General features: G+C 38.9%; 1 protein-coding gene across 1 annotated transcript in view; it reads right to left on the bottom strand.

Annotated features, from left to right (window-relative positions):
* The window catches only part of LOC124167081 (microtubule-associated protein futsch), a 492547-nt gene that overhangs the window by 46645 nt on the left and 420782 nt on the right, over nucleotides 1–25120 (bottom strand). The window lies entirely within an intron of this gene.

The raw sequence follows: 25120 nt of genomic DNA, 5'->3' as shown, positions 1-25120 counted from the left end.
CATCAAGAAGCGTGTCACACTAAACATGGCACCTCTGTTTTGATGACAGTTGCGAGATATTTTTTTGAGCTGTCATAGCATTCGTGGAATAAACATATTCGAGAAATAACCGGTCAAGCTAATCGTAAAATGGGTTTTGATAAAAGAATACTAGGAAAGTGCGATGACAAAGTGAGAGAAATTAGCTACTTTTGCCTCGTTAGACCACATTTGGAATACGCTGCCAGTGTTTGGGACCCTCATGAAAAAGGCTTAATAACAGAGTTAGAACGCGTGCAAAGAAGAGCTGCCAGGTATGTGAAAGGTCGTTACGATAGTCTTGTTAGTGTAACTGGCCTCTTAGATAAACTCGGATGGGGATCTCTGTCGGACCGTAGATTGAAAAACAGACTAAACCTTTTAGATAAATTCAAGAGCAGTGTCTTTTCTGACGAAGTTAACCATATCTTACGGACGCCAACATACTACGGAAGATCGGATCATATAAATAAAATAAGAGAGATAGATTGTAGAACAGACAGATTCCGAATGTAATTTTTTCCACGATCAATAAGAGATTATAACGGCAGCATTAGAACTCGTAAATAGATTGCATGACTTGTAGTGTAGCCTACTAACCTATGTAAAACTTAATGCATGTTTCTTAATTCAATTATTATTTCTAACAGCATATAGTAGTATAGTTTGTTATTATACGGGACGTTTTTTGGACGGTGTGGTGTGCATGTGGGAGTCCAAATGCATGCTGCATGCTGGTGATTGATCACCCCCTGCCAAACACCGTAGAGGTGGCTCGCAGGGTATTATGTAGATGTAGATGAAGCAGTGAACTTCTTCGGCTGATACAGGCATTGATAAAGATGCATTTCTTAACTATTGATATGTTCATGTCGATGCATTGAAAAATTTTCGTCAACCAACTATCCCATGTTTTCTTGAGTAATATGTTCCTTATTCATCATCTCCCATCTGTGAATTGGTAACCTAATGGTATTGTGAAATTTATTGGCTCTTCAAGACCGATGCGCTTTTATCGATTCGGAGTCGACGCCATCATATTCCCGCGGCTTAGACAGGTTCCCAATATCGGTCTTGTATTCGGAGGGGTTATCTATCCACTTTCAGGTAGGCTTGTTTGATGTGAGCATTTGATGTGATGCTATTCTTAATGAATAAAATAGTCTGACTCCGAAGTCGCGTCGAATGATCGTAAAATGGTAGTCGAATTTTGAGAATTGTGAGGATTGCAGTCCTGTTATTTTTAAGCTAGATTCATGACAATGTATAACCTGTGGTCATAGTTTATCGAAAACTAAATACATTTCCTACAGCATTTGTAAAATGGAATGGGATTAGCACTACCACTCAAAGGGTTGTCTCATTAGTGAGAGTTCGATTATTGTTTGCACTTAGAAAGGGTGCCTAATTTCACGTACCTTGGATATAATCCTGTGTGAGTGTTTAAAATGACGAAAACATATTGAAAATGTCGCAAAAAGTATGGGGTGGACTATATCTAATTTTTACTTCATAAGAAACAAATGTCCAACATATCTTTTGCAACTCGTGTATAACGCTCTAGTTATAACCAGACTAAGATACGGTGCGTTCTGCTTGGATTGCTTGAGCGATTCTAAAGAATAGCAGCCTAGAAAGTTCCTTTAAATTGCAGTATAGGTTTGCTCCCCTCCACACACATTTTTATATAAAAAGCTTTACGTCTATTTTTTATTAGAAGTGGAAATATTGGGTTGTTATTGCTCAACCACCTCTCCTCCACCCTACGAAGAGACCGTATTTCTTTACCTAAACCTAACCGTACGTTATGTAAACGTTGTTTCCTGTGTGTAAGCCCAAAAGTGTACATTGTATTCCCAGACTGATTGTGAAAGCGATCTCAATGAGCGCAAGTGATCTTAACGCTTTGCTGTGATATGACTTCGATTTCCTTTGACGCGCTAGTACTTCAAAGCAGGGCCGAATGTGGGCGGCCCGGTGCCATTTTTTGATGGGAGGCGCACTGTTTCAACGTGTTGCAATTTGTAATAACAGAAAATGCAATTATCACAATATTCAGCCAATGTATTAACAATAAATATGTACTTATAACTAAGTATTGCAATCGTGGCTCTTCCCTTGATTTTCGTGCAGCAAAATCGGCGATAATGTCACCGAAATCCAATTCACGGAGTATGTATGACTCAATTCTTATCAGAATACATGATAAACCAAAAAATAATCTAAATTCACTTCGAATCCCCTCATGCATGATGGCTTTTTTCTTTTTTTCCGATTTTGTGAGATTTAACTCTATATTTGCGGAATACTCATGCATGGTGGATGGCCCCTTGGGCCCCCTTTCGTCCGGCCCTGCGTCGAAGTACGGGTTAAGAAGCCGCTTATCGTCCATAGTTATTAGCCCTCTCGACGCGAATTCGGTGGCGTCTAGGAGGCGGGCTTTATTCTCGCGCAAAAGGGTACGATGTACCGCGGTTGGGTGGGACTGTCGTAAGAGGGGGTGGGTATTATGACCGGGCATGGTATTGGGTAGGGGGCAGAAGGCAGCGTGACACTGCTGAAAGGGTCGGGGGAAGCCCAGAGGGTCCGCGACGTCCTGCCCTACTTCCGTACCCCACAGATCGATATGTCTTTCGCCGCGGGGAGAAATGTGTGTGAGGTTTTCATGTGGGGGTGGGAAGGAAAGGAAGGAGGAACTCATGAGGGGGTGGTGACAAGGGGGACAATTTTTGTCGGAGACTGTTGCACTACCGCTTCTGTTTTCCCACTCCCTCTTGTGGAATATCCGAGTGGCTTGCTTGTAATATCCCTTTATTCCAGCCCGATTTCATTCTGTGTTTTCCCTTTTGTCAAAAATGAAATTAGAATATGGCTATTGTTACTTTTGCAGTTTAGTCACTATTTAAAAAGAAATTTAGTTTATTCAAAATTTAGTTTCACCACACCTTCAAGGATATATTTAAGTTTTTAACAGTCGTGGAAGGTTTTTTCGAGCATTCCACCGGGTCAGATTCTCCAACTCCATCTCGGCCGACGTTTCGATGAACGAAATGTCCATCGTCATCAGGGCATGGCAACTCGTTCATCGAAACGTCAGCCGCGATCGAGTTGGAGAACCTGACCCGGTGGGATGCCCGAATAGCCTTCCACGATGCGATAGGCCGGGAAAGCCTGTGATCAAGTTTTAACAGCTTTATTTTGTAAGGAACAGAACCACAATAAAATGAAAAAATTCAATTAAAAGGCTAGAAAATACTTTAAGGTTACCTTTATAAGTACCAATTTCTTTTACAAGATCACACGTATACTCTTTCACTTAATTGAGATAGTGGAGATCTTGTGTGCATATCACTTTGTTCTCGCCCGATTTTATTTCGTATTTTCCTTATTATTTGGGATGAGATTACAAGACATTTCTAGTTATTTTTGCAGATAGGTCACCATTTAAATGGAAATAAACCAATCCTCTCGCCATAGTTTAACGATATTTACATCTTTAAGGCTATTTGTAAGTTTTCAACGGCTTTATTTTACAAGAAAGGGTCACAATAAAGTGAAAAACATGAAAGAACAAGCAAGAAGTACTTTAAGATTTGTGTTACAAGTTAACACGTATTACTGAACCTGTTTGAATCTTTCACTAAACTTAAACTTTTAATAATGGAGATCTTGCTTGCTTATCCCTTTACTATCGCAAGATTACATTATTTTCCCTTTTGTTTGGCAGAAAATTAGAATGAATCTCTTATTATTTTTGCGGATAGGTCACTCTTAATAAAATCAACCTATCCTCTAGCCGTAGTTTCGAAATATCATCGTCTTTAAGGCTCAATGTAGTGTTTAAACAGCTTTATTTTATAAGGAACAGTAACTCAATAAAATGAAAAGCAATTTATCAGCAAGTTAGAAATCTTTAGATTTCTTTTTAAGTACAAATTAATAATTTCAATCATCATATTTGTATTATTTTTCAAACCGAACTCTTTTCCGTAGAATACTAACAAAATAAGGCTTACTATAGATTGCAACTTAATTTTAGTGGAAAGGTAACCGATATTTATATAAAAATATCGCGATCATTTCCGCAAAATATGTTTTAATGAAAAGCAAAAAGGAAAGAACCACAAAGTACTACATGCAATATAAAATATATGCATTAAAAGGGTTGAACTTCACTCTTGCATTTATGTTTTTTCGGTGCCATGTATTGATGTCAATTTCAGTTCATACCAAAAAAAAATCTCTTCGGAGTAAATATTTTTTTAGTTTTCTACCTTCCTTGGTGAGATGTTCGCGTTTATTATTATTTTTTCTATCGAGTCAATGGGTTGAAGAGGTAGTTTTATGTGGCAAGTTTTCTCGGTCTGACGGAACTGCCTGGGAAACGCAAAGAAAAGTCCTCCACCTCTGCAACTGCATCGCGGTATTCGGGTGCTTTGGTTGAAGGACTATTAAATATTTTTGAAACACGGAGCGCGTAAAAAGGAGAAATATTTTTAGTTGGGGTGGTGAGTAGGCATTTTTCCTCACTTAATGAGATTTCTAGCGTAATACTTAATTGCTGCATTTTTGACTGAAAGTTATGTAGCTGCTTCAGTGAAAATGATCTCGTTCAGCAGGTTTTTAAATTTTTGGTGGTGATAGTTTAAAAAATAAAGGTACCCGTATTATTCCGTTCCTAGAACCGTCTGCTACTTCTCTAGCTATTCGTGGCGAAAATTTGACGTTGTTAACCCTTTTTCAGGCAATTTGGTGACGTCACGAACTCCTGACGAACGGGTGAGCGCTTCTCCTTTACCGCTCTGCTTCACTTGTACCTTGTGAGCGATTTAATCTCTTGTGAGCGATTCTTTCCCTCGATGAGCAGTTAATCCTGATCGCGTTATTGAACTGTAACTCTAATGACGTCACCAACTCAAGAAAGGAGGGCCGAGACTTTAAACCCTTTTTTGTTTCAAACTTACATGAAAATGGCTGAATTAGGAAGATTTTTTTCTTTCTAACTTATCTTTCCCTTTAATCCAACCAATTATTTTCTTCAAATGGAGATTTCGAGGCTCTGTGAACGACCCCATTTTTGTCTCGTACTGTTGCACTACCGCTTTCACCGCTCCCCATTTCCAGAATAGCCGGTGGCTTGTTTGAATACAATCCTTTCTTCTCGTCTGGTCTCATACCGCAGCCTCTATTTTCCCTTATGTTAGGAATGAAATTAGAGCTCTACTCATCTCTCCCTTGACTGTTTATTTGGCGCGATGTATATCGGTCAATTTCAGTCATTGCTCCATATATTTTTTCCCGAGCGAATGCTTTTTTTATCCTCTTCCTTCTCGGAGGATGTACGGTCGCATTCGAGTTTTTTCTTTATTTTTTCTCGTGTCAATAGGTTGAAGAGGAGGTTTCTCCAGGTGAGTCTACTCGTGTGTGGACGCTACTGCCGGGGGAAGTGCAAAGAAAAATCCTTTCCCCTCTGCAACTGCATCGCGGTATTCTCGAGCTTGGTTGAAGGACTGTGTTATATTTTTTTATGTGGAGCAGGAAAAAAAGGAAAATTTTTACTTTAGTTTGGGTGCTGAGAAAACTTTCATCGCCCCCACCTCGTGAAGTTTCTAACGTAATACGTAATTGCTGCATTTTTGCTCGTAACGAGTGAAGTTGCTTTCATGAAAATTGAGCCTGAATATTTTTTGGCCCCGCCGAAAGGTGTATAATTTGAAAGGTGCCACTTATGAGGATAGTTCTGTTTGAATATAGTCGTGTTTTGTGTACTGGGGATGTGAGACATTAAAATCGTTTGAATTTGCATTTTCTAAAACTAGATTTTGTTATTAGAACATTAATTTTGACACATTTGTACATTTTTTTAAACAAACGAGAATATTGCCTGCCCAAAGCAACTGAAATTATTCAACTGACATTCTTCTGTTTCCCGTAGACGTATTCGTTACTCTTTATCTTGGATTAGAATTACCGTCTTGTTCCTGCGATTCACATTTATTTTTTATCATCGTCCATTTCGTGTACGTGCAATGGCGTAGCACTTGCAGTATTCACGTGAAGCAGACTTGAGATATTTTTGATATCTTAATGTGAGACTGATATTACATATTTATTTGCTTGCATATAACTTGTTTCTTTGTAGATTGAGTTACTCAAATGACATGAAGCAACTGAAATAGTAACTTATTTGCGTTACTAATGCTATCTTCATTACTGGGAAAAGTAAGTTTAGGCAATTACTAAAGCCGCTACTGCTTGTAATTTCTTAGCAATGTGCTCTTGGTCTCCACAGAGAAAGGCAACGCTGAATAGAATTTCACCTGCTTTGCTTAATCTGGATAGTTTTCTCTTGATGAATGTTATCCTTTTTTTTACCAAGTCCAAGTTTTACTCCCTGGATGGTTTAATTGAAGGGAGAGAGAACGTTACGAAAGTAAACAATATTATTGCCATAAAAATATTTAACCTCTTGCTATCTCCCTGAAAATTTAAATAGGCGTCAAGATGCTCTTATTATGTGCTTCGGTTCTACATTTGAGTGCTCAAAATTTCGTCGAAGTCATCTCCTTTGAGTCGTGTTTGGCGACGAGAAGGCTGCAATACTGAGTACCTCAGGATGAATCTGCAATACTTTAGGAGGTGGTAGGGGAGACAATTTTAAGCATTTTTGTCCAGGAAGATAGGATCGCAACTCCTTAGTTACTGAGGTATGGCAACGCGATTTTTAAAGATGCATTTTGCAGTTAACATGAAAACAGTTTTTCTTGAGTATTCAGCCCTTTCGTCAGACTATTTAATACTCTGGATTTTTAAGGATATTAAATAATTAAGGTTGGACGAAAATGTGCTAATGTAGTTGCGTAGTCACAGCTTGTCGGTCTAAATTTTACTCATTGAAAGTGAAGTGAAATTTATCGTAAAATCCATGCTAGTCATAGTCATATCCGGTAGTAATTTCTCTTACTTATGGTTACATCTCCTGAGAAGTACTGACAGGATCGAAATACGTTTCCCTAAAGCTGCTTTCTATTATGATAAATGAAGAGCAAACTTAGTGCATGTCCACAGTAATTTTATTTGGTACGACGCGTTTCAGCGACCTTACTTCGCTATCATCAGGTACAAAATCGCTGGTCGCTGAAAATCAAATAATAAAAGGTCGCTGAAACGCGTCGTACCAAATAAAATTACTGTGGACATGCACTAAGTTTGCTCTTCATTTATCATTGTATCATTATGTTCCACAATATCTCGCCGAACACCGTTGAATACATCTGCTTTCTATTGACGTAGGTTTTTTTTTATTTTTGAAAATCGAAATTACAAGAATAAATCTAAAAATTTATATATTTTTGAGAATGAATTCTTCAAAAATACATCTAACAACTTATTTATTTTTGAAAATCGTAGTTCTAAAAGCAAAAGCATGTATTTATACACAAAAGTAGTGTGGCTATTGACTTAAGGAAAGAGTATCTCCGAAGGAAGTCAAGTCAGAAGTCAAGGAAGTAAATGGATATTATCTGTCCTATTCAGTGTATTTGTTATATATTTTCTCTAACCAACGGGAAATTTTCCCAATTCTAACGAAATTATTATTATATTATTAAATAAAAAGAGTTTAAAAATTGGTTCACCTTAATGGGACTTGTTAGGCTTAATCCAGGTCTTGATAACTTTTCGACACTAGTGTCACTATAAAGGCAAACTTTCACGCTCAAATACTTTTTGTGAGTGAAATATTCATTAATTCCCAGTTTTTTTCTTGCTCACTCCTTTTGTTTGCCTATCGTATTTTACTCTCACGGACTCCTTGTTCGGCGAGAGCATGCTTCAAAATAAAAAAACAGAAGTGTCATATTTCTTTCATTTAACGATCTAAGTTCCGCGGCAGAGGATGGCTTTTTCGAGCTACACCACCGCATCTTATGTGCGTACTCAGCGCGCAGGTGCTACAAACGTCGTAGATGGGAAAGGATAAAATGTGTCCCAGTCGAAGCACATGCTCCTCATGGGCCATTTCCGCCGCTTTGAAGGGCGGAGTGGCTGGCAAGTGAGACGATCAAGGCCCGTCACGGGGAATATCAAATCGGGGTCCTTGTGCACCAAAGTTGAAGCCGCTGCGCATTCAGCCATGTTCCTCGCCTCAAAACTAGGCGTTAGACACCGTTTAACGTTTGCGGCTTAAATTAGTGGAGTCACGGTGTAAGAAAAAAAGATTTATCATCTGTCCACACATATATCCACACTTTCACTTAAATACCTACTGAGGTTTGGACACTAATGTCATTAAAAATGCCTTGATAGTGATACTAGTGTCGAAGGCTTTGATACATCTTAACAAATCTCATAAAAGTGAACCCATTTTTAAACCCTCTTTTTTATTATTATTATTAAAATTGTTACAAGTGGAAAAAGAAAATATGTAATCAAAATATTGAAAAGGACACAGGATAGGTAATATTCACCTCCTTCCTTAACCCCTTCTTACAAATATTTTAATTTTTTGAGAAATTCTTTCTATTTAGATATTTGCTAGTCTTTCTTCTTTCCTGCTGTTCTTAACACTTTCTCATTGCTCAATCGGTCAATCCATTTGGTTTTCATCATTCTTCTATGGCACCACATTTCGAATGGCTCCACTCTTGATTTCTTCGATGCTTTCGTTGTTGATTCCTCTTTTTTGCTTGCTGCGGGGAATGTGAGTGAATTAGAGGAGGCGCCATCGTGAGGCAATGCGACGAAAGGACACCCGAGTCTCATTTCACGTGCGACATGCTGGGCACGAGTTAAGGGGCCCTCCGCGGAGGAAGATGGGAGTCAGCTGGGCGTACAAGTTGCGGTTGACACGAGGAGAATGTCTGCTTGTCCGGAAGATGGAAGGGCCAAAGAGATTAATCGAAATTTCAGCGGGGTCTCCAGGGTCGGTTGTGGCTTTCAGGGTGGTGGCGCGAAGGCTGTGCACTGCGGTACCTTTAATTCCCTATCCTGGGGATGTTTTGAGGCAGGGAATCAGGCCCGTGCTGGCCCCCTTCTTCGGGCGGTGGACGGCAATGGCCAGTGGGCGCTACCCCGGGAGTACTACCGGGGTAGCGCCCTAATCTGATTATTGCATGTGATGTAAGGATTTATAATTTTCTTCATTAAGTCCTTTAGCCTTGTATAAATATGACTTAGCAAATTAATTTCTAGAATACTACTAAAAACTCTTTTTATTTCTATTTAAGTTTTATGTGCCTTGGGGTGTGGAATATGATGTATAAATTTTGAAATATTAATCCTTACCCTCTTGAGATTGAATCAAATTTTACCAGATTCAATTATATTAATTTTAGTTACTATTTTTTCGATCAAGACGGTGTTAATTACTATGTTAAATGTGAAATCATGGAAATCAAGATAACTGATCAATTATCTTAATAATAAAAAAATAGACAAAATCTTTCATACGGTTATCATCATATTCGTTTTGAATAAAAGATACAGTGTCCGGCGTGATACGGTGGAAATCTTTGATATTCAGCTTATTAAAACAACTTGTCTGTTTACACACTCTTTTATTTTCACCGACCATGGTTTCGGCAACTTGGTCCTTCGTTGATAATGGCACAAGTTGCCGAAACCATGGTTGGTGAAAATAAAAGTGTGTGGAAACAGACAAGTTGTTTTAATAAGCTGAATATTCGTTTTGTCTTGAGTATTATGGAGCCTCAATCATTTAATTTCATATTAATAACTTTCATACTCAACTTAAGAGAATATTTCGTGCAGTAATCGTTTTATCTTGTTTTCTGTCACAAGCATGAAAAGGCCGTTTGCCTGTAAGACCCTTGTGCTCCTACCCCCAGAAAATAATCCTGGATCCGCGCCGTATATCTTTGTGTTAGAAATATATGATCCTTGAGTCAAGTGTGGGATTAAGATTTTACTGGGATCAAAAACTGATCGCGCCAATGATATTCTGAGTGTAAAATGTGTTAGTTTCGAAACAGGAGGGCGCCAAAGATGTCCAGATTGCAGGGCGCTCCGGGATACGTCCCGGTGTCCCGGCGGCCTAGCACGGGCCTGCTGGGAATCCGAGCTCCTTACCCTAGATGTGTTACTGTGTGTCTGCATAGAGAATAAAATCCAAAGATTAAAGCGTGATGGAGCGGAATTTTTCCATATTGAAGCGATTGTAAAATTTATTAAGACCTCGGTTTCGGTGCTACTGTATCTTCTTAAAAATGATGTAGTAATATTGAAACTTAGGTCGTAAAAAATTTTATTATCTTGGAAAATTGCATGTATTTATTTCGATTTGCATACAGACACGACGGATTGGGGATTAGTATTTAGAAGTACACGAAGTGCCTGCTGATTCTCTTAATAAGAAAAAAAATAAAAATAAACCTACCAGTTATTTATGAACCGATGATAGTCTAAATTATAAGACCGAAATTCTGTTGTCCTTGATTTATCCTTGTAATTTAATCGTTACTTCATTTTAATCCATGAAGTATTTTTAACTGCCAGTTCCAACGTTATTCTCACAAGCAGTGAATGGCGCTATTGCATTAAGTCCCAATATAGAATTTTAATTTTTTATGTATTTTAATGGTTTAAAAAAGTAAGTAATGTTCGCCCAAATTTTTTATACAGAGCGCAATGAAAAAAATGTACTACTGTTAAGGGTACTTTTATCAAATTAGTGCACTGCCATAGTTGGCATCGTTTTAGAAAGGGTTTTAGTAAATTTTCATCCCAACAGCTATTGAAAAAAGAAATGTATAATATAATTCAAAAGTATAGAATTATTTGTTATCGTTTTCATTTTTGGTATGAGTGAATTATCTTATCAAATGCATATTTTTGCCGGCAAGGTGTATGATATAGGTATGTCACTACAGCAATCGAACAGAGAATTATGGCGTTAATACCATAAGCGAAGTGACGGATTTTTAGTAGGAAATATTAAAAAAAGGTAGCATTGGAGCTTTTGTAAGGGGGTGAGTAGTTGGTTGGGGCATTTTGCCTTAGACTACTATTTTTCCTTTTTTATTTTATATATTTTAAGTTTCCCTAGGTTTTTTGATTTTTTAAAATTTCCTGTCTCCAAATGAGGTATTTACCAAGTATTGTAAATTGCTATCGGAGAAGGGGATAGGCTAATAGTGAGGGGTTGGGTATTAGTGACTTACGTACTCCATTGGTATTAGGTTTATTGAGGGTTGATAAAGAAAACGGTCAGCAAAAAATTCCATCCACTATTTTATTTTCTCATAAATATCTAAACCTTGTTTCTTTGGTGTACGGTGGCAATACGTATAGCAATATATATGGTACAATAACAACCTACCGAATTTGAATAAAAGCGGAGGGGATGCTTCGTGAATGTTCTTTGTGATAGCCGAATTGCTGTTTCAATAATACGTAGGGATAGCGATGCTTTGTGTCCGTAGTACATTCGAAAGGAGGTGAATATGATTAGACTGCTTTTTCTATTGTTCTGGGAATGGTGTATTGCTGTGTGTCATCGGAACAAATATTATGTTTCCGAGCTATTCATGGAGTCCTTCAATAATAATAATCTAGTTCCCTTTGTGGCTGAATGAATCCCTCTAAGCAAGAAATATCCATATTCAGGAACATAAGGCTCAAAACGGCAAGTAAAATAAAAATGAAGAGCTAGTTTGCTGGAAAATTTTGATTCGAAGATTATTTTTAGTAAAAGAACAATTCATTCAATTTTTTTATTAACCCGTTTGAGGAGGTTGAATCATCAAGTTTCGTGGGAGGTAGGATGGCCTTTGAACTATAGAATGTTGGGAACTTCTGACCTAGGGCTGAATGTTTGCTTAGTAACTCCCTTGGGGTAGCATAATACGCGTTCGTAGGACATTCGACGCGAAGTGAACACTGATAGCTTATTTTCCTATTGTTTTGTTATTTCTGCGCATCGTTGGGGAAAAAATTGTTTCAGAAGTATTCATAGAGTACCTCGATCCTAATTATTATATATTTTCCATTGTTGCTGAATGTGGATTTCTCTTTCTCAGCGTACAAATTCTGTAATTGAAGGCTTCATCCGTTCTTAGGCTTAATAGGATGCATCTCTCGTAGTTCAGTGAAAAAATCTTGTTTTGGCTTGAAAAGCTTTGATCTGCATTGTGAAAGAATTTTATTTTGAGACCATCGACGTAGCAAGGCCTTCGGTGACCTCGGGGCAGTAGTCAGTGAAACCAATTACCGTATCCTCTGGCCTCCGAAAAGGATCAGACTTTTTGATACTTGCTGAAATACCTTTTTAGATGATCATTAGTAAGCATGAACCATTATAAGTATTTAGCTAATTATATTCAGTGTTGCCAATCTTGACGAATTTATTATGTTTTTCGCTTTTTTTGGGGTCCCCTTAACTTTTGAGGCTCCAAAGAACTACCCTAGTGGCTACTTCGTTGCTGCGTCGCTGCTTAGGGCCATCTTGTCCAAAATCATTGGATGCTCAATCGATGGAAGACGTTGATTTTCAGCGTGGAATGCTCGCCAACCCGTGTGGACTAAAAGCACATTAATTATGGATTTGGTTGGTCGATGGAAGACGTTGATTTCTAGCATACTACTAAATCTTTCCAGCAGTTCATTAGCCGCATCTCAATGTATCGGTTATATATGAGGAAGAAAGTCTCGCGAAACGGTATAAAAAGTTTTCTTTTTGTGGGTATGAAATTTAAAAAAGTGGATAAAATTTGGTTCAGAATGAATTTTAGCTTGGCATAAAGTAAGTTGATCCGAAAAATAAGTACTTGCCTAAAAAGTATTAGGGCTGAATATTATTATTTTTTTGGTTTAATGAAATTTATACATAAAATGAAGCCGCTGAAAATAATTATTTTTTCTCTTTTTGATTCGTACCTGTCACTTACCTGTCTGTTTCAAAAATCATCTATGCGCCCATGCATATTTACCTACTCTCTCAAAAGTTTGAAAAAATTCAACCTGACTGTACGAATGTCGGTAGTGGTCGCTATCTGTGTCTCTTCCGACGCACCGTCAACGGCAACTAACGTTTTAACTCCTTCAGGCAAGTTTTTACTCTATTATTTACATGTAATTATTGGAGCATACAATTCCCACGTGTTCCTTCCGTGGTTGTGACCTTCAGCCGAACCCGAAAAAAACTGTTTTGGTCTCTAATAAAAGTTAGAACTCTGTTTTGGAAGGTTGTAGTAAATCGCGTCCCGCTTTGCATTTCATTTTTTTATATTGTAACTTTGTTAACACCGTAGTCTATACGTAAACATTAAAAAATCTAATTCAGATTTCTTACACTTCCTGTAAATAATCATTTCCACTACATTATGCCCGACAATGTTTTGCATATTTGGTTCCCATCAGTTGTAGAGAATTGTATAGATAATTTTTGAGGGAAATAGTGATTCAATCTACGAATATTTCCGGTGAAAAATTGTTTTTTATAGTGGGAAAGGACAACTTCGAACACTTTTTTTCTGTACCAAGTCACACTTTTTCCACGCGCTAGGTCATCAGAGAGTCAACATGGACGCAACCCCTACACTTCGTACGATAGATTCCTCTTAATGGCTGCAAACTTAATTATCTAATTGCTATATGTTCCAGTTGGAGCAAATTAAATGTGACTGAAATAATAACCGTATGAACTCGTTGAAAAAGAAAATGTCATGGCTGCACTGCACACGCCGAGTCGTAATTATGCACTCGTTGGAGAATATTCCGAGCGAGGATTTATTTTTCATTGATGAGCCGTAGCCAAGGGTTTAATGAGGGGAGTTGAAAATGGGCCATTCGTCCGGGACAGAAGCAGTGAAAATTTTCTCTTTCCGCCCGCATCAGAGATGAGTTTGCATTTAACGAGTTTGTTTTAATTTGAAGAGATGGGCCGTAACCATTTAATTAAAAAATAAAAATACTTCTTCATCCGGAGTTGAGTTTTTTTTCTTACCGCTTTATTTTTTTCGACTTTACCGCCTTAGAGCCAGGCTGCATTCATGGTTTAAATTATTTGAACTCCCCTCAAATGAGCGAAGGGGATACCCAGGCTAGATAAATCCAAACAAATATTTTTTTCTAATCTGCCAGTATAGTTGGAAATTTCTGCTTTCGCATGTGAAATCCTTTTAATGAATAGTCTCTCTAATGAACCCTTTCCCCAATATTTCTAGTTTATTGTGACGTCATTTTCATTCAACTTATGTGTCGTCCTTTGGCAACAACCTTGTCGCGGTGGAAGGGCTTGCGCGGCCCTTTGACCCCTGTATTTGAACTGGCGAGATTAATTTTCAATTATTCCCGGTAGGGCCACCCATGCTAGATAGGTCGAAGGATAGGAGCCAGACGAATGGTAGTCCTTGTGATGGTGTCACGTAAAAAACGCTGTTGAAAGGGAATTGGGAAACCTTACCTACCATCTTTTCTCGGAAAACATGGAGAATAATCAAAAGAGCCTCGGAAACTCATGTATTTTAATTTTTTATTATGATTATGTATTGAAAACTGCGGGAAAAAGTCCTTGCCCTTCTTCCCATTTGGTTATGAATATCCTCTGCTTGGATATCGTATTTCGTTAGAGAAGGTGGTTTCCAGATTTTTTCGTTGCCATGGTGACGCACGAGCATTTGCTCCAACGGGTATCGATTGATAACGTGAATTTACTTCCTACGCCGGAGTTGCCTCGATAAGTGATCTCCTACTTTGCGTTCTTAACACGCCCTATTTGGTTGCAAAATTTCTGTGTGATTTCTACGTCATGTTCATTTCATGGCCTGTGGACGTGATGTGATAAACTTTCACTCAGCTCACTGGCAAGACATTATTTAAATGTGTATATCGCGAAGTGGTGAGTTAGGTTATCCATGAAGTGTCATGAATTAATTTTTATTTTGTGACGAAAATATTATGTAAAATATACATCAAGGTTTTTACTGCCCATGTGAAACAGGAATATATTCCAGTGCGTATAAGCTGGATCATGTAGTAACGTGGAAAAAATTATTTCAGATTTCGGATTCAGGTGTACCAAATACCAGTACCAGTTAATTGGATGTTGAAAAATCAATGTAAGGGTATATAGACACGAACCATGGTTGGCTGAGCCTCTGGCACGCTCAGAACTTTGGAGGTTTTCGGCTATCGATACCTATATATTCGGATCGATTTTATAAAAATGGAGTATCAAATTAACAAATGCATAGATGTTGTGCCTGATGATGCCGTATGGTGCGACTTCGGCTGAACTATGCAATGATAAAATTACCATTACATGAAACGAGTCCAATTGTTGATAATTCATCAAACTACAACATACTACGTATTTTCACTACAACAGTATCAATCTGTTAAGTAAAAATCTAACGTCTAATTGGAAAATATTCCAACTATATTGCAGTACAATTTTTGTAAAAGTTTAATCCATTCATTTAGAAAAAAAACCGTTTTTCATTGAACTCAATTTTTCTCGCTTCTCTCACGATGGGGAAAAACTTAACGCCAATCGCGTCAATTGATGGAATGGTGAGACAACTCCAAAAGTGCTTTTCACAATTGAAAGAACGCTCTTTTCAACAATATTTAAATGAGTAATTCCGTCATTGGACGTAATCCATGTGTCTATTTTCATTCCTTAGTATAGTTAGTTCCATTCGAAGCCGATAGATAGCATGAGCACGCAGAAATATTATTTTTCCAATTACCATGAGTTGAGTGGTTATTTTGTAATGGATTTCTGAAAAGTAGCAAAAACTGCTAGCATAGAGGGAATGGCCAGCGCTTTTTGGGCCGGCATGCTAAGTGTTAAAGTTTCGATGCAACTCCGTAAGTAAATATTATTTTTTCAATTACCATGAGTTGAGTGGTTATTTTGTAATGGATTTCTAAAAAGTAGCAAAAACGGTTGGCATAGAGGGAATGGCCAGTGCTTTTTGGGCCGGCATGCTAAGTGTTAAAGTTTCGATGCAACCCAGTGAGTTACGTGAATGGATGTCGGTTGGTAATTTACGCTCTTTAGCTCGATGGCAGGGGAACGGGGCATCGCGGACTGAGATGTATTCAGCGGTCGCGTCCTCAATCTCCGAGATCGCTTGTGGATACGTGCCCCCGGCTCCTAAAGGCGTCCAGCTTCGCTTTTTATGGCTCGGATCGAATGCCATCCCATTGGCCGGCCATTTGCATGCAGGCCCCGCGCAGAACACTAATTTTCCTCCAATCCCTTTCCCCCTCCATCCATTCTTATTTCTTTCTCTTCAATCTATGTACTCCGTTTTTCCAAGAAACGTCCACGGAATGAAATAGCCTGCCGGCGCGGCGTTGCATTAGATTACTCACTCGGGGTTATTTATTGACCAGGGATTAGTTTTATTTTTTTTCGCGTTAGGGATCGGATTTTTTGGGATGTTGTGCGATGTTTATTCAGTGTTTCTTTAAATCGAAGTAGCATGGAATTTTGCCCTTGAAAATTGCTGATTTTATTCATTTAGGTTAGGCTAGGCTTTCGCTTATTCAATGGAGGGAAATTTGGCTTTTAGATTGAAAAACGGAATTCAATCCTCTGATAAGATTTAAGTTTAGTCGGTTTTAATGCAGAGAGGAATGGAATGAGTCACGTATTTTGAAATGCTGAATTAAATTGTTTCATAATCTTGTTTGATTAAGTTATTATTTTTCAGAATCATTATCTAAATGATTTTTTCGTAATGTATCATCACCAAGTACCTCGTTTTTACTCCGATAATGATGAAATAGCATAAAAAAACGATGAGTTCACGAAAGAAGCATATATCCGTTCGTGTACTCTGAGGCTTTAGTGTTTCTTTAACTCCACACCTTAGGCCATAACTAATAATGAATGTGAGAAGCTAAATAAGTATGTAATCAATATCTTAAAGCGTATTTTTCGTATCAATCTTTCACCATAATTCCATATTTTTATATGTTAGCAAGTTATCATTCGGCGCTAATGTCCTGCTTTTGTTATGTAATGTGACTGAAAAAGATAATTCCAAATTATTTTATTTACAATCCGCCGAACACAGCACACATTGACATTTTATGTCGGGGTTTTAATAAACAATTTGCAAATTTTACTCTCTCACTCAGTCAGCCTTAAATTCACCCCGCACTAAGCCGCAGGCAAACGAAGTGTCACATACTCGGGCAAGGGGGTCCCACCTCGCCCATTAGAAGATTTTTGCTTGGGGTGTCTGAAGGCTTCGCTCCGTGTTTGAACCAAGTATCTTCCAGTGGGAAGCGATGCGCTCTATCCACTATACTTCCACGATTACTGTGCAATGCGTAGTTAAGTGATAAATGGTTAACTTTAGTATTCAGTTACATGATAACGGTACTTGCACCATAGATGCGTTGTGTCCGCCCATGACGGGCTAAAAAGATGATCATTGCATAACTTAACACACTCAATGCTAAAAATTTGTATAAAAGCAATTGAATAGGTGTGGAAAAATTTTTGTGATGATAGGAGCAGTACATGGATGTGATCTGTAAAAATGTGTACAAAAGGAAATTGATGATATCAGTGAAATTTCGTCCCCTGTACATAAAAACATTCCACTCTTTCTGCTGAATGCATGTTTTGACAGTGAAGGAAGAGAACCTTTTGTTTAGCCACATATGGCTATGAGGGACTGAAAATGTAAAGGAAATTAAGACCTGATAGCTTAAATTTTTTGTTACACTCAATGTAAAAAAATCCAGATCTAGCAGCGAATACTGAGGGAGATGGTTGGCCAAAAATCTAGAAACGTTACCTTGAATAAAATACACCAGCATTGAATGTGCTAATAATCCATATCCTTCAATTATTACCCAAACAAATAATTGATCCACTCGCTCCTGCTGTCATGTAAATTCATTTTCTAACTCGTTCTCTTCGTCCGATGGAATCTTAGCAGTGGCTGAAAATGATTAGAAAGGACTAGACTGTCAAGATGTATGCCTATCCGTCAGGATGTCCAACCGCAGAGGTTTTATGATGTGACGTAACAAACGGTAATGAGAAAATGACGCAAAATATGCGTCGGATGCAATCAAAAGTAGCACTATGGGGTTTGGAAGCATGATATGAACCTATGTACTAACTTTGCAGCGTACTTATCTGTGCGGCCGTATGGAAATGCACAGCGGACAGACAAACCAGCATTGAATGTGCTAATAATCCATATCCTTCAATTATTACCCAAGAAAATAATTGATCCACTCGCTCCTGCTGTCATGTAAATTCATTTTCTAACTCGTTCTCTTCGTCCGATGGAATCTTAGCAGTGGCTGAAAATGATTAGAAAGGACTAGACTACCAAGATGTATGCCTATCCGTCAGGATGCCCAACCGCAGAGGTTTAATGATGTGACGTAACAAACGGTAATGAGAAAATGACGCAAAATATGCGTCGGATGCAATCAAAAGTAGCACTATGGGGTTTGGAAGCATGATATGAACCTATGTACTAACTTTGCAGCGTACTTATCTGTGCGGCCGTATGGAAATGCACAGCGGACAGACAAACCAGCATTGAATGTGCTAATAATCCATATCCTTCAATTATTACCCAAGAAAATAATTAATCCACTCGCTCTTGTTGTCATGTAAATTTGTTTTCTAACTCGCTCTCTTCGTCGGATGGAATCTTAGCAGTGGCTGAAAATGATTAGAAAGGACTAGACTGTCAAGATGTATGCCTATCCGTCAGGATGTCCAACCGCAGAGGTTTTATGATGTGACGTAACAAACGGTAATGAGAAAATGACGCAAAATATGCGTCGGATGCAATCAAAAGTAGCACTATGGGGTTTGGAAGCATGATATGAACCTATGTACTAACTTTGCAGCGTACTTATCTGTGCGGCCGTATGGAAATGCACAGCGGACAGACAAACCAGCATTGAATGTGCTAATAATCCATATCCTTCAATTATTACCCAAGAAAATAATTGATCCACTCGCTCCTGCTGTCATGTAAATTCATTTTCTAACTCGTTCTCTTCGTCCGATGGAATCTTAGCAGTGGCTGAAAATGATTAGAAAGGACTAGACTGTCAAGATGTATGCCTATCCGTCAGGATGTCCAACCGCAGAGGTTTTATGATGTGACGTAGCAAACGGTAATGAGAAAATGACGCAAAATATGCGTCGGATGCAATCAAAAGTAGCACTATGGGGTTTGGAAGCATGATATGAACCTATGTACTAACTTTGCAGCGTACTTATCTGTGCGGCCGTATGGAAATGCACAGCGGACAGACAAACCAGCATTGAATGTGCTAATAATCCATATCCTTCAATTATTACCCAAGAAAATAATTGATCCACTCGCTCCTGCTGTCATGTAAATTCATTTTCTAACTCGTTCTCTTCGTCCGATGGAATCTTAGCAGTGGCTGAAAATGATTAGAAAGGACTAGACTGTCAAGATGTATGCCTATCCGTCAGGATGTCCAACCGCAGAGGTTTTATGATGTGACGTAACAAACGGTAATGAGAAAATGACGCAAAATATGCGTCGGATGCAATCAAAAGTAGCACTATGGGGTTTGGAAGCATGATATGAACCTATGTACTAACTTTGCAGCGTACTTATCTGTGCGGCCGTATGGAAATGCACAGCGGACAGACAAACCAGCATTGAATGTGCTAATAATCCATATCCTTCAATTATTACCCAAGAAAATAATTGATCCACTCGCTCCTGCTGTCATGTAAATTCATTTTCTAACTCGTTCTCTTCGTCCGATGGAATCTTAGCAGTGGCTGAAAATGATTAGAAAGGACTAGACTACCAAGATGTATGCCTATCCGTCAGGATGCCCAACCGCAGAGGTTTAATGATGTGACGTAACAAACGGTAATGAGAAAATGACGCAAAATATGCGTCGGATGCAATCAAAAGTAGCACTATGGGGTTTGGAAGCATGATATGAACCTATGTACTAACTTTGCAGCGTACTTATCTGTGCGGCCGTATGGAAATGCACAGCGGACAGACAAACCAGCATTGAATGTGCTAATAATCCATATCCTTCAATTATTACCCAAGAAAATAATTAATCCACTCGCTCTTGTTGTCATGTAAATTTGTTTTCTAACTCGCTCTCTTCGTCGGATGGAATCCTGGCAAGGGCTGAAAATGATTAGAAAGGACTAGACTGTTGTGTTTGATCATCCCCGTCGCTTCCTGTTTGTATGCTCGCCGCCTGATACTCCTTGGGTTAGAGATTAGCTCGGAGAGAGACGGGGATGCTGGCTAAGGGAGAGTTTATCGCATGATCCACCCCGTGCAGCCATTGCCTTTGACCGCCTCCGAACCACGCCCCCCTCGTCAGACCTCCCACGCTGCTGCGACCGAGGGAGGCACCAGTCAATATCGATGCTGGCGCCTCGCTGTGGGGGGCGGAGGCAGTTCTGCAATGCGTGTACCGCTCTGCAGCACTTTGATAAATTTTCTTATAGATTACTTACTTCATCAAGGCAGCATTTTTTTCATTAATTTTAGCCTGAAATTCTGCCAGTTTTCTTAGTACTCCAGATGGATATCGATAGCTAAGTTCTAGCAACACGTAATCTCAAAATTTGGCTGGTCCGAATTAATATTGCTAGTACTGTTAATAAAAAATAAAAGTCAAGCTAAAAACAACTCTTTGTTTGGAAATGTATTCCTCTTTTTCAGTTTTATGTATTTTTTGTTTTTAATTTCGATTAAAATTATATACAATAAAGAAATCTTTTTTTTGTGCTCTCATGAAAAGTTTCTATTTTTGAGATACCGTATATGTCTGAATATAGTCCTCCCTTTTTTTCCTAAAAATGCCTGCGGTAAAAGTAAAGGGGAGGGCAATATTCGAAAACATTTTTTAAAGTATTCCCCAAACTGAAGCCTCAAATTAGGGGGGGGGGGCTATATTCGGAGAAATACGGTACGTGTTGTTAGAACTTAGCCACCAATATACAGTAAAACCACTCATAACGAATTTCTCGAGATCATCAATTTAATTTTGTTATAAACGGGATTTCGTTATATGTATCCTCAATAAAGTATTTCGCTATTTCAGGATTTCCGGCTAATATTCCGTAAATCGTCTTTTTTCAAGCTACTGGTCCGTAAAAATTACCCAAGAAAGGGACCATAGAATAGTTTGTAATAGTGAGGATTTTGTATTGTTCGTACTCGTAATATGCGTATAATATAATAATAACTCGTACTCGTAGGGGAGTTAAGATTGGCCTTCATAGGAAAGTGCGAGAACCGAGAACTACCCTCGTTATTGGCGGGATTTCGTTACATGCGTGATCGTTATAAGTGGGTTTTACTGTATATCATTTCAAGATTCAATCATTTACGTGGTAATGGTTATTTGAAATTAATTTGCTGTCAATGTTGACTCACCAATCAAAGTATCCTGTCCTGCCTTCGTTTATAGTCAGCCTGACATTAATTTTCCTAACTCAATATTCGCATAAATTCTGATAGTCATAAGAGTTAAGATCAACGTATGCTTTTAGACTTAATTCTAACCATTAAATTATAAGTTTGTTAATAATACGTATGCCCGGTTGGCGCTACAATGACGCCATGTGATCATTTTACTCATTTACGGGAAATCGTAGCTACACCAATTTTACATAGTATTCAATGTTTTACACCGTTTTAAATTCTTTTCTTCGCTATAAATTGTTGCTTATAATCCTTATGTTTTAGATAAATGTATCTATTTTTCCCTAAAATTGAATGAGGCTGGCCTCGTATTTTATGATTTTTTTTGTTATTTCATTAATATAATTTTTATTACTGCTAATCATATTTATTTTTGGCTTGTAGCTTGTTTAATAAAAAATAATGGATTTTATATTCATAAGATGTGAAGTATGATGTGAGGATTGTAGATGGGCCAGTTTGCTGTCAGTCTTGCGGCCATATAAAGGTGTGTTGCCTTCATTTTCCCTCTAATTCACGCCCAAGCTAACTGTCATCTGTGATGTGCTCATAAAACCCTCGCACTCAAAGCTAATGCTTCTACTCTCTCTCGATTTTAACTACTTTCTCGACTTTTGAAGCTACCTTCGATCCTCAATGAATGTTTACACGATTAATTTTGAGAGCCTAAAGCCTGAATCAAACGATCATTTTTTACATGCCTCTGAATCGATAGCTCCAGTGATAGCGGAAAAAATACCGTTTCACGCGATCATTTCCGCGATGATTTGAGGGATGGAAATCCTGTCCCTTTTCCCATAACACGGCATGTCCCTTTTTCCGTCGATAAGACCATCGCTGCCACCGTCTGTCAGCCAATCAGAACGCATGGCCGCTAACATAGCACCTCATGCTCATTTTCAAGTGGAGTTTGCTGAAAATCTTGGTAAGCTTTTTTTTCGTGGCAGTTAATCGATGTGATATATTTAGATGAGTATATTCTGAAAATTTTTGACGTTTATTTCGGACGATATCCTTAAAAAACGGTCCATGGAAAATAGGTATTTCGACAACCCTTTTGCACTTTTGTCGTTTTTCTTTCCTGCTTATGCCACTCGCAAATCAGTCACTTAGAATTTTTGGTCTCAATTTTAGGTGACCTACCCGTCATGCCTGTCAATGGTATTAGTGGAGGTGCTAACTGGGCGGAATAGATGGGGAAATTAGCCTCTGAACCGAACGCTTATGCGCTTCACCTCGTAGGCACTACTCCTCTCGCGAGTTAGGACCACTTTCAGGGAGCTCCTCCCCTTCACCTCACCCCCCAAAGCGGGTAATTAGCGCCGTGTCGTGTTTAATTGCCCACCTTCCATCATCCGAAGTTCGCGCCGAGACCACACACTCGCGAATTCACGCTTTTTAGGCACGAGAGAATCTTACCGTCCCGTACGGATAAAGTGGCCGGAACGTACGTGCAAATACGTTCGTCAGCACGAGCCGACCCGAAACCCATGGCGTATATCTTGCTAATTAAATCCAGTATCACTTCGTAGCTTTGGCGGGGTCGACGTTCACGAGGCGTGGTTTTAAGTGCACTCGAATTAGTCCCGTGTGGGGTAAAGGAGAGAGCGTTGCCCAAAAAAGTATACGTAAAAGTAAGACATACGTACCACCCTAATTTCTGCAGTAACCGGGGAGCTGATTGTGGAAAAAAGCGACGGATTTATGTAACGTAGATTTTTGGGAGTCATGAATGCTTTTCAATGTTAATGAATAATTTTGGCATGAAGGTGGAATGCCTAAATGCATTATCTATTTTTAATGTTCGTTAGTTTTATTAATATAATTAGCAGGGCACCCGGCGTTGCTCGGGAAGGATAGTGCCCAGAGAAGTGAGAAACTCAGAAATTGGATTTCGTGATGATATAGGTTTTTTTATGTTTTCCCTTTGAGCGTGTCAAGATGTATGCCTATCCGTCAGGATACCAACCGCAGAGGTTGTATTACGTGACGTAACTAACGGTAATGAGAAAATGACTCAAAATATGCGTCGAACACAATCAAAAGTAGCACTATGGGGTTTGGAAGCATGATATGCACCTATGTACTAACTTGGGTTGCAATCCGTGCGGCCATATGGAAATGCATAGTGGACAGACAAACAGACTCTCACTTTAATATAGGTACATAGCTTAGTTTTTAAGCGCTTTCTATATCACTCTGCAATTTGCTGCATGGTATGTATATGTGTGCACCTCTATGAAAAGCCATTTCGCTCAGAGGGACCGTGTGTGCGGAGCACAATAAATGGATATAATTGTATAAAACGTTTTCTCCTTCTGGATTAGGACTGTTAGAATAAAAATGGCCTTCGTTGAAAGCTAGCTGCGTATCCTGAGAGGACATTTTCCTATTGATCTAAGGATCTCGTTAGCATTTCTTCCATGTCCTCGCCGTCAAGTTTTTGAGAGTCCTAAGGTGGTGGATCCTCTCTCACCGTCCTCACAGTTTGGACAGATATCTAGAAACTTTAAGAATTTTCTCTTACTTTTTTGAATTATTATTTCGGGAAATCGGAAAGTGCACGAATTCACATTGTAAATACTGTGGCGAAACAACCAGGCTTTGCGGCTTCTTTTGGCAATAAAAGCAGTTTTCTGTGGCGATTTATCGTGTGAAACAAAGTAGTTTATATAAAATATAAACTATGTACATTCAAGTGATCCGTCGGAATTCAATGTAAACATAGAGTCAGCGGAAGGCCAACGTGTAGGATGGCCACTTTTAGTTCGCCGTCTCGGGGAGCTGACAAGGGACCTTCGTCGTTTGTGGGCGTTTCCAGAGCACGGGGGTCTTCGACCTCCCAATTATCCCCCACTGGGAGGGACGGAGACTCTCTCTTTACGGTTGAGGTGCCCCGGCGGATTGTGGCTGAGCATGGCATATAGAGCAGGGAAGGGAGACGAATTGCCAACCGAGGGAGCGGTTTCATCGTGCCAAGGGTCAAGGGTGTGGGGGAGAGACCCCCAAGGGGCTCAGGAAGGTGCGGCTGGGAGTGGACGAGGAGCGGCTGCCCTTGTGTGTGCCCAAGGTGAAGGTGGGAAAGATCGAGGGGTTATTGCGAGACGAAAGGTAGGATCAGGAGAGACTCGTTTGGGAATGGTCTGTTCATGGAATTTAATGGATGGCGATTCCACCGAAGGAGAGGACAATTTGCTCGAAATAATGTATGTGGTGCTGTATGAGGTGGTGAAATCAGACCTGAGAAATCACGAAACTCGATTACTGTAGGTAAAACTTTAATGGGAATTTTTTAATCAAAACCACCGCTTTTAAATTCAGTCGAATAAAATTTCTTCGGTCTCTCTTTATATATACTAGTAAACTTGTTCGTGGAGTGTAGGTTTCAATTTTAATGATAAAAAAAACCACAGGTCATGAGCTACCGACAATAACTCATTGCATGGAAGCCTTAAACATGGAAAAAGATTCATTCGTTGACATTACTTGTGTTTCTTATTAAATTCAATTTTAAAATTTCTAAAGGTTGCGTGTTTTATGTATACAGGGTGTTTCGGGAGGAACCTGCAAGATTTCAGGAGGCTGTAGGAGGCTAGGCAAACTTTTTTTTGGATACACTTATCAGTTACAATGAAAACAGTTTT

The sequence above is a fragment of the Ischnura elegans genome, chromosome 10, assembly GCF_921293095.1.
Source record: "Ischnura elegans chromosome 10, ioIscEleg1.1, whole genome shotgun sequence".
NCBI lineage: Eukaryota > Metazoa > Arthropoda > Insecta > Odonata > Coenagrionidae > Ischnura > Ischnura elegans.
This window is presented reverse-complemented; position numbering and strand designations above follow the sequence as displayed.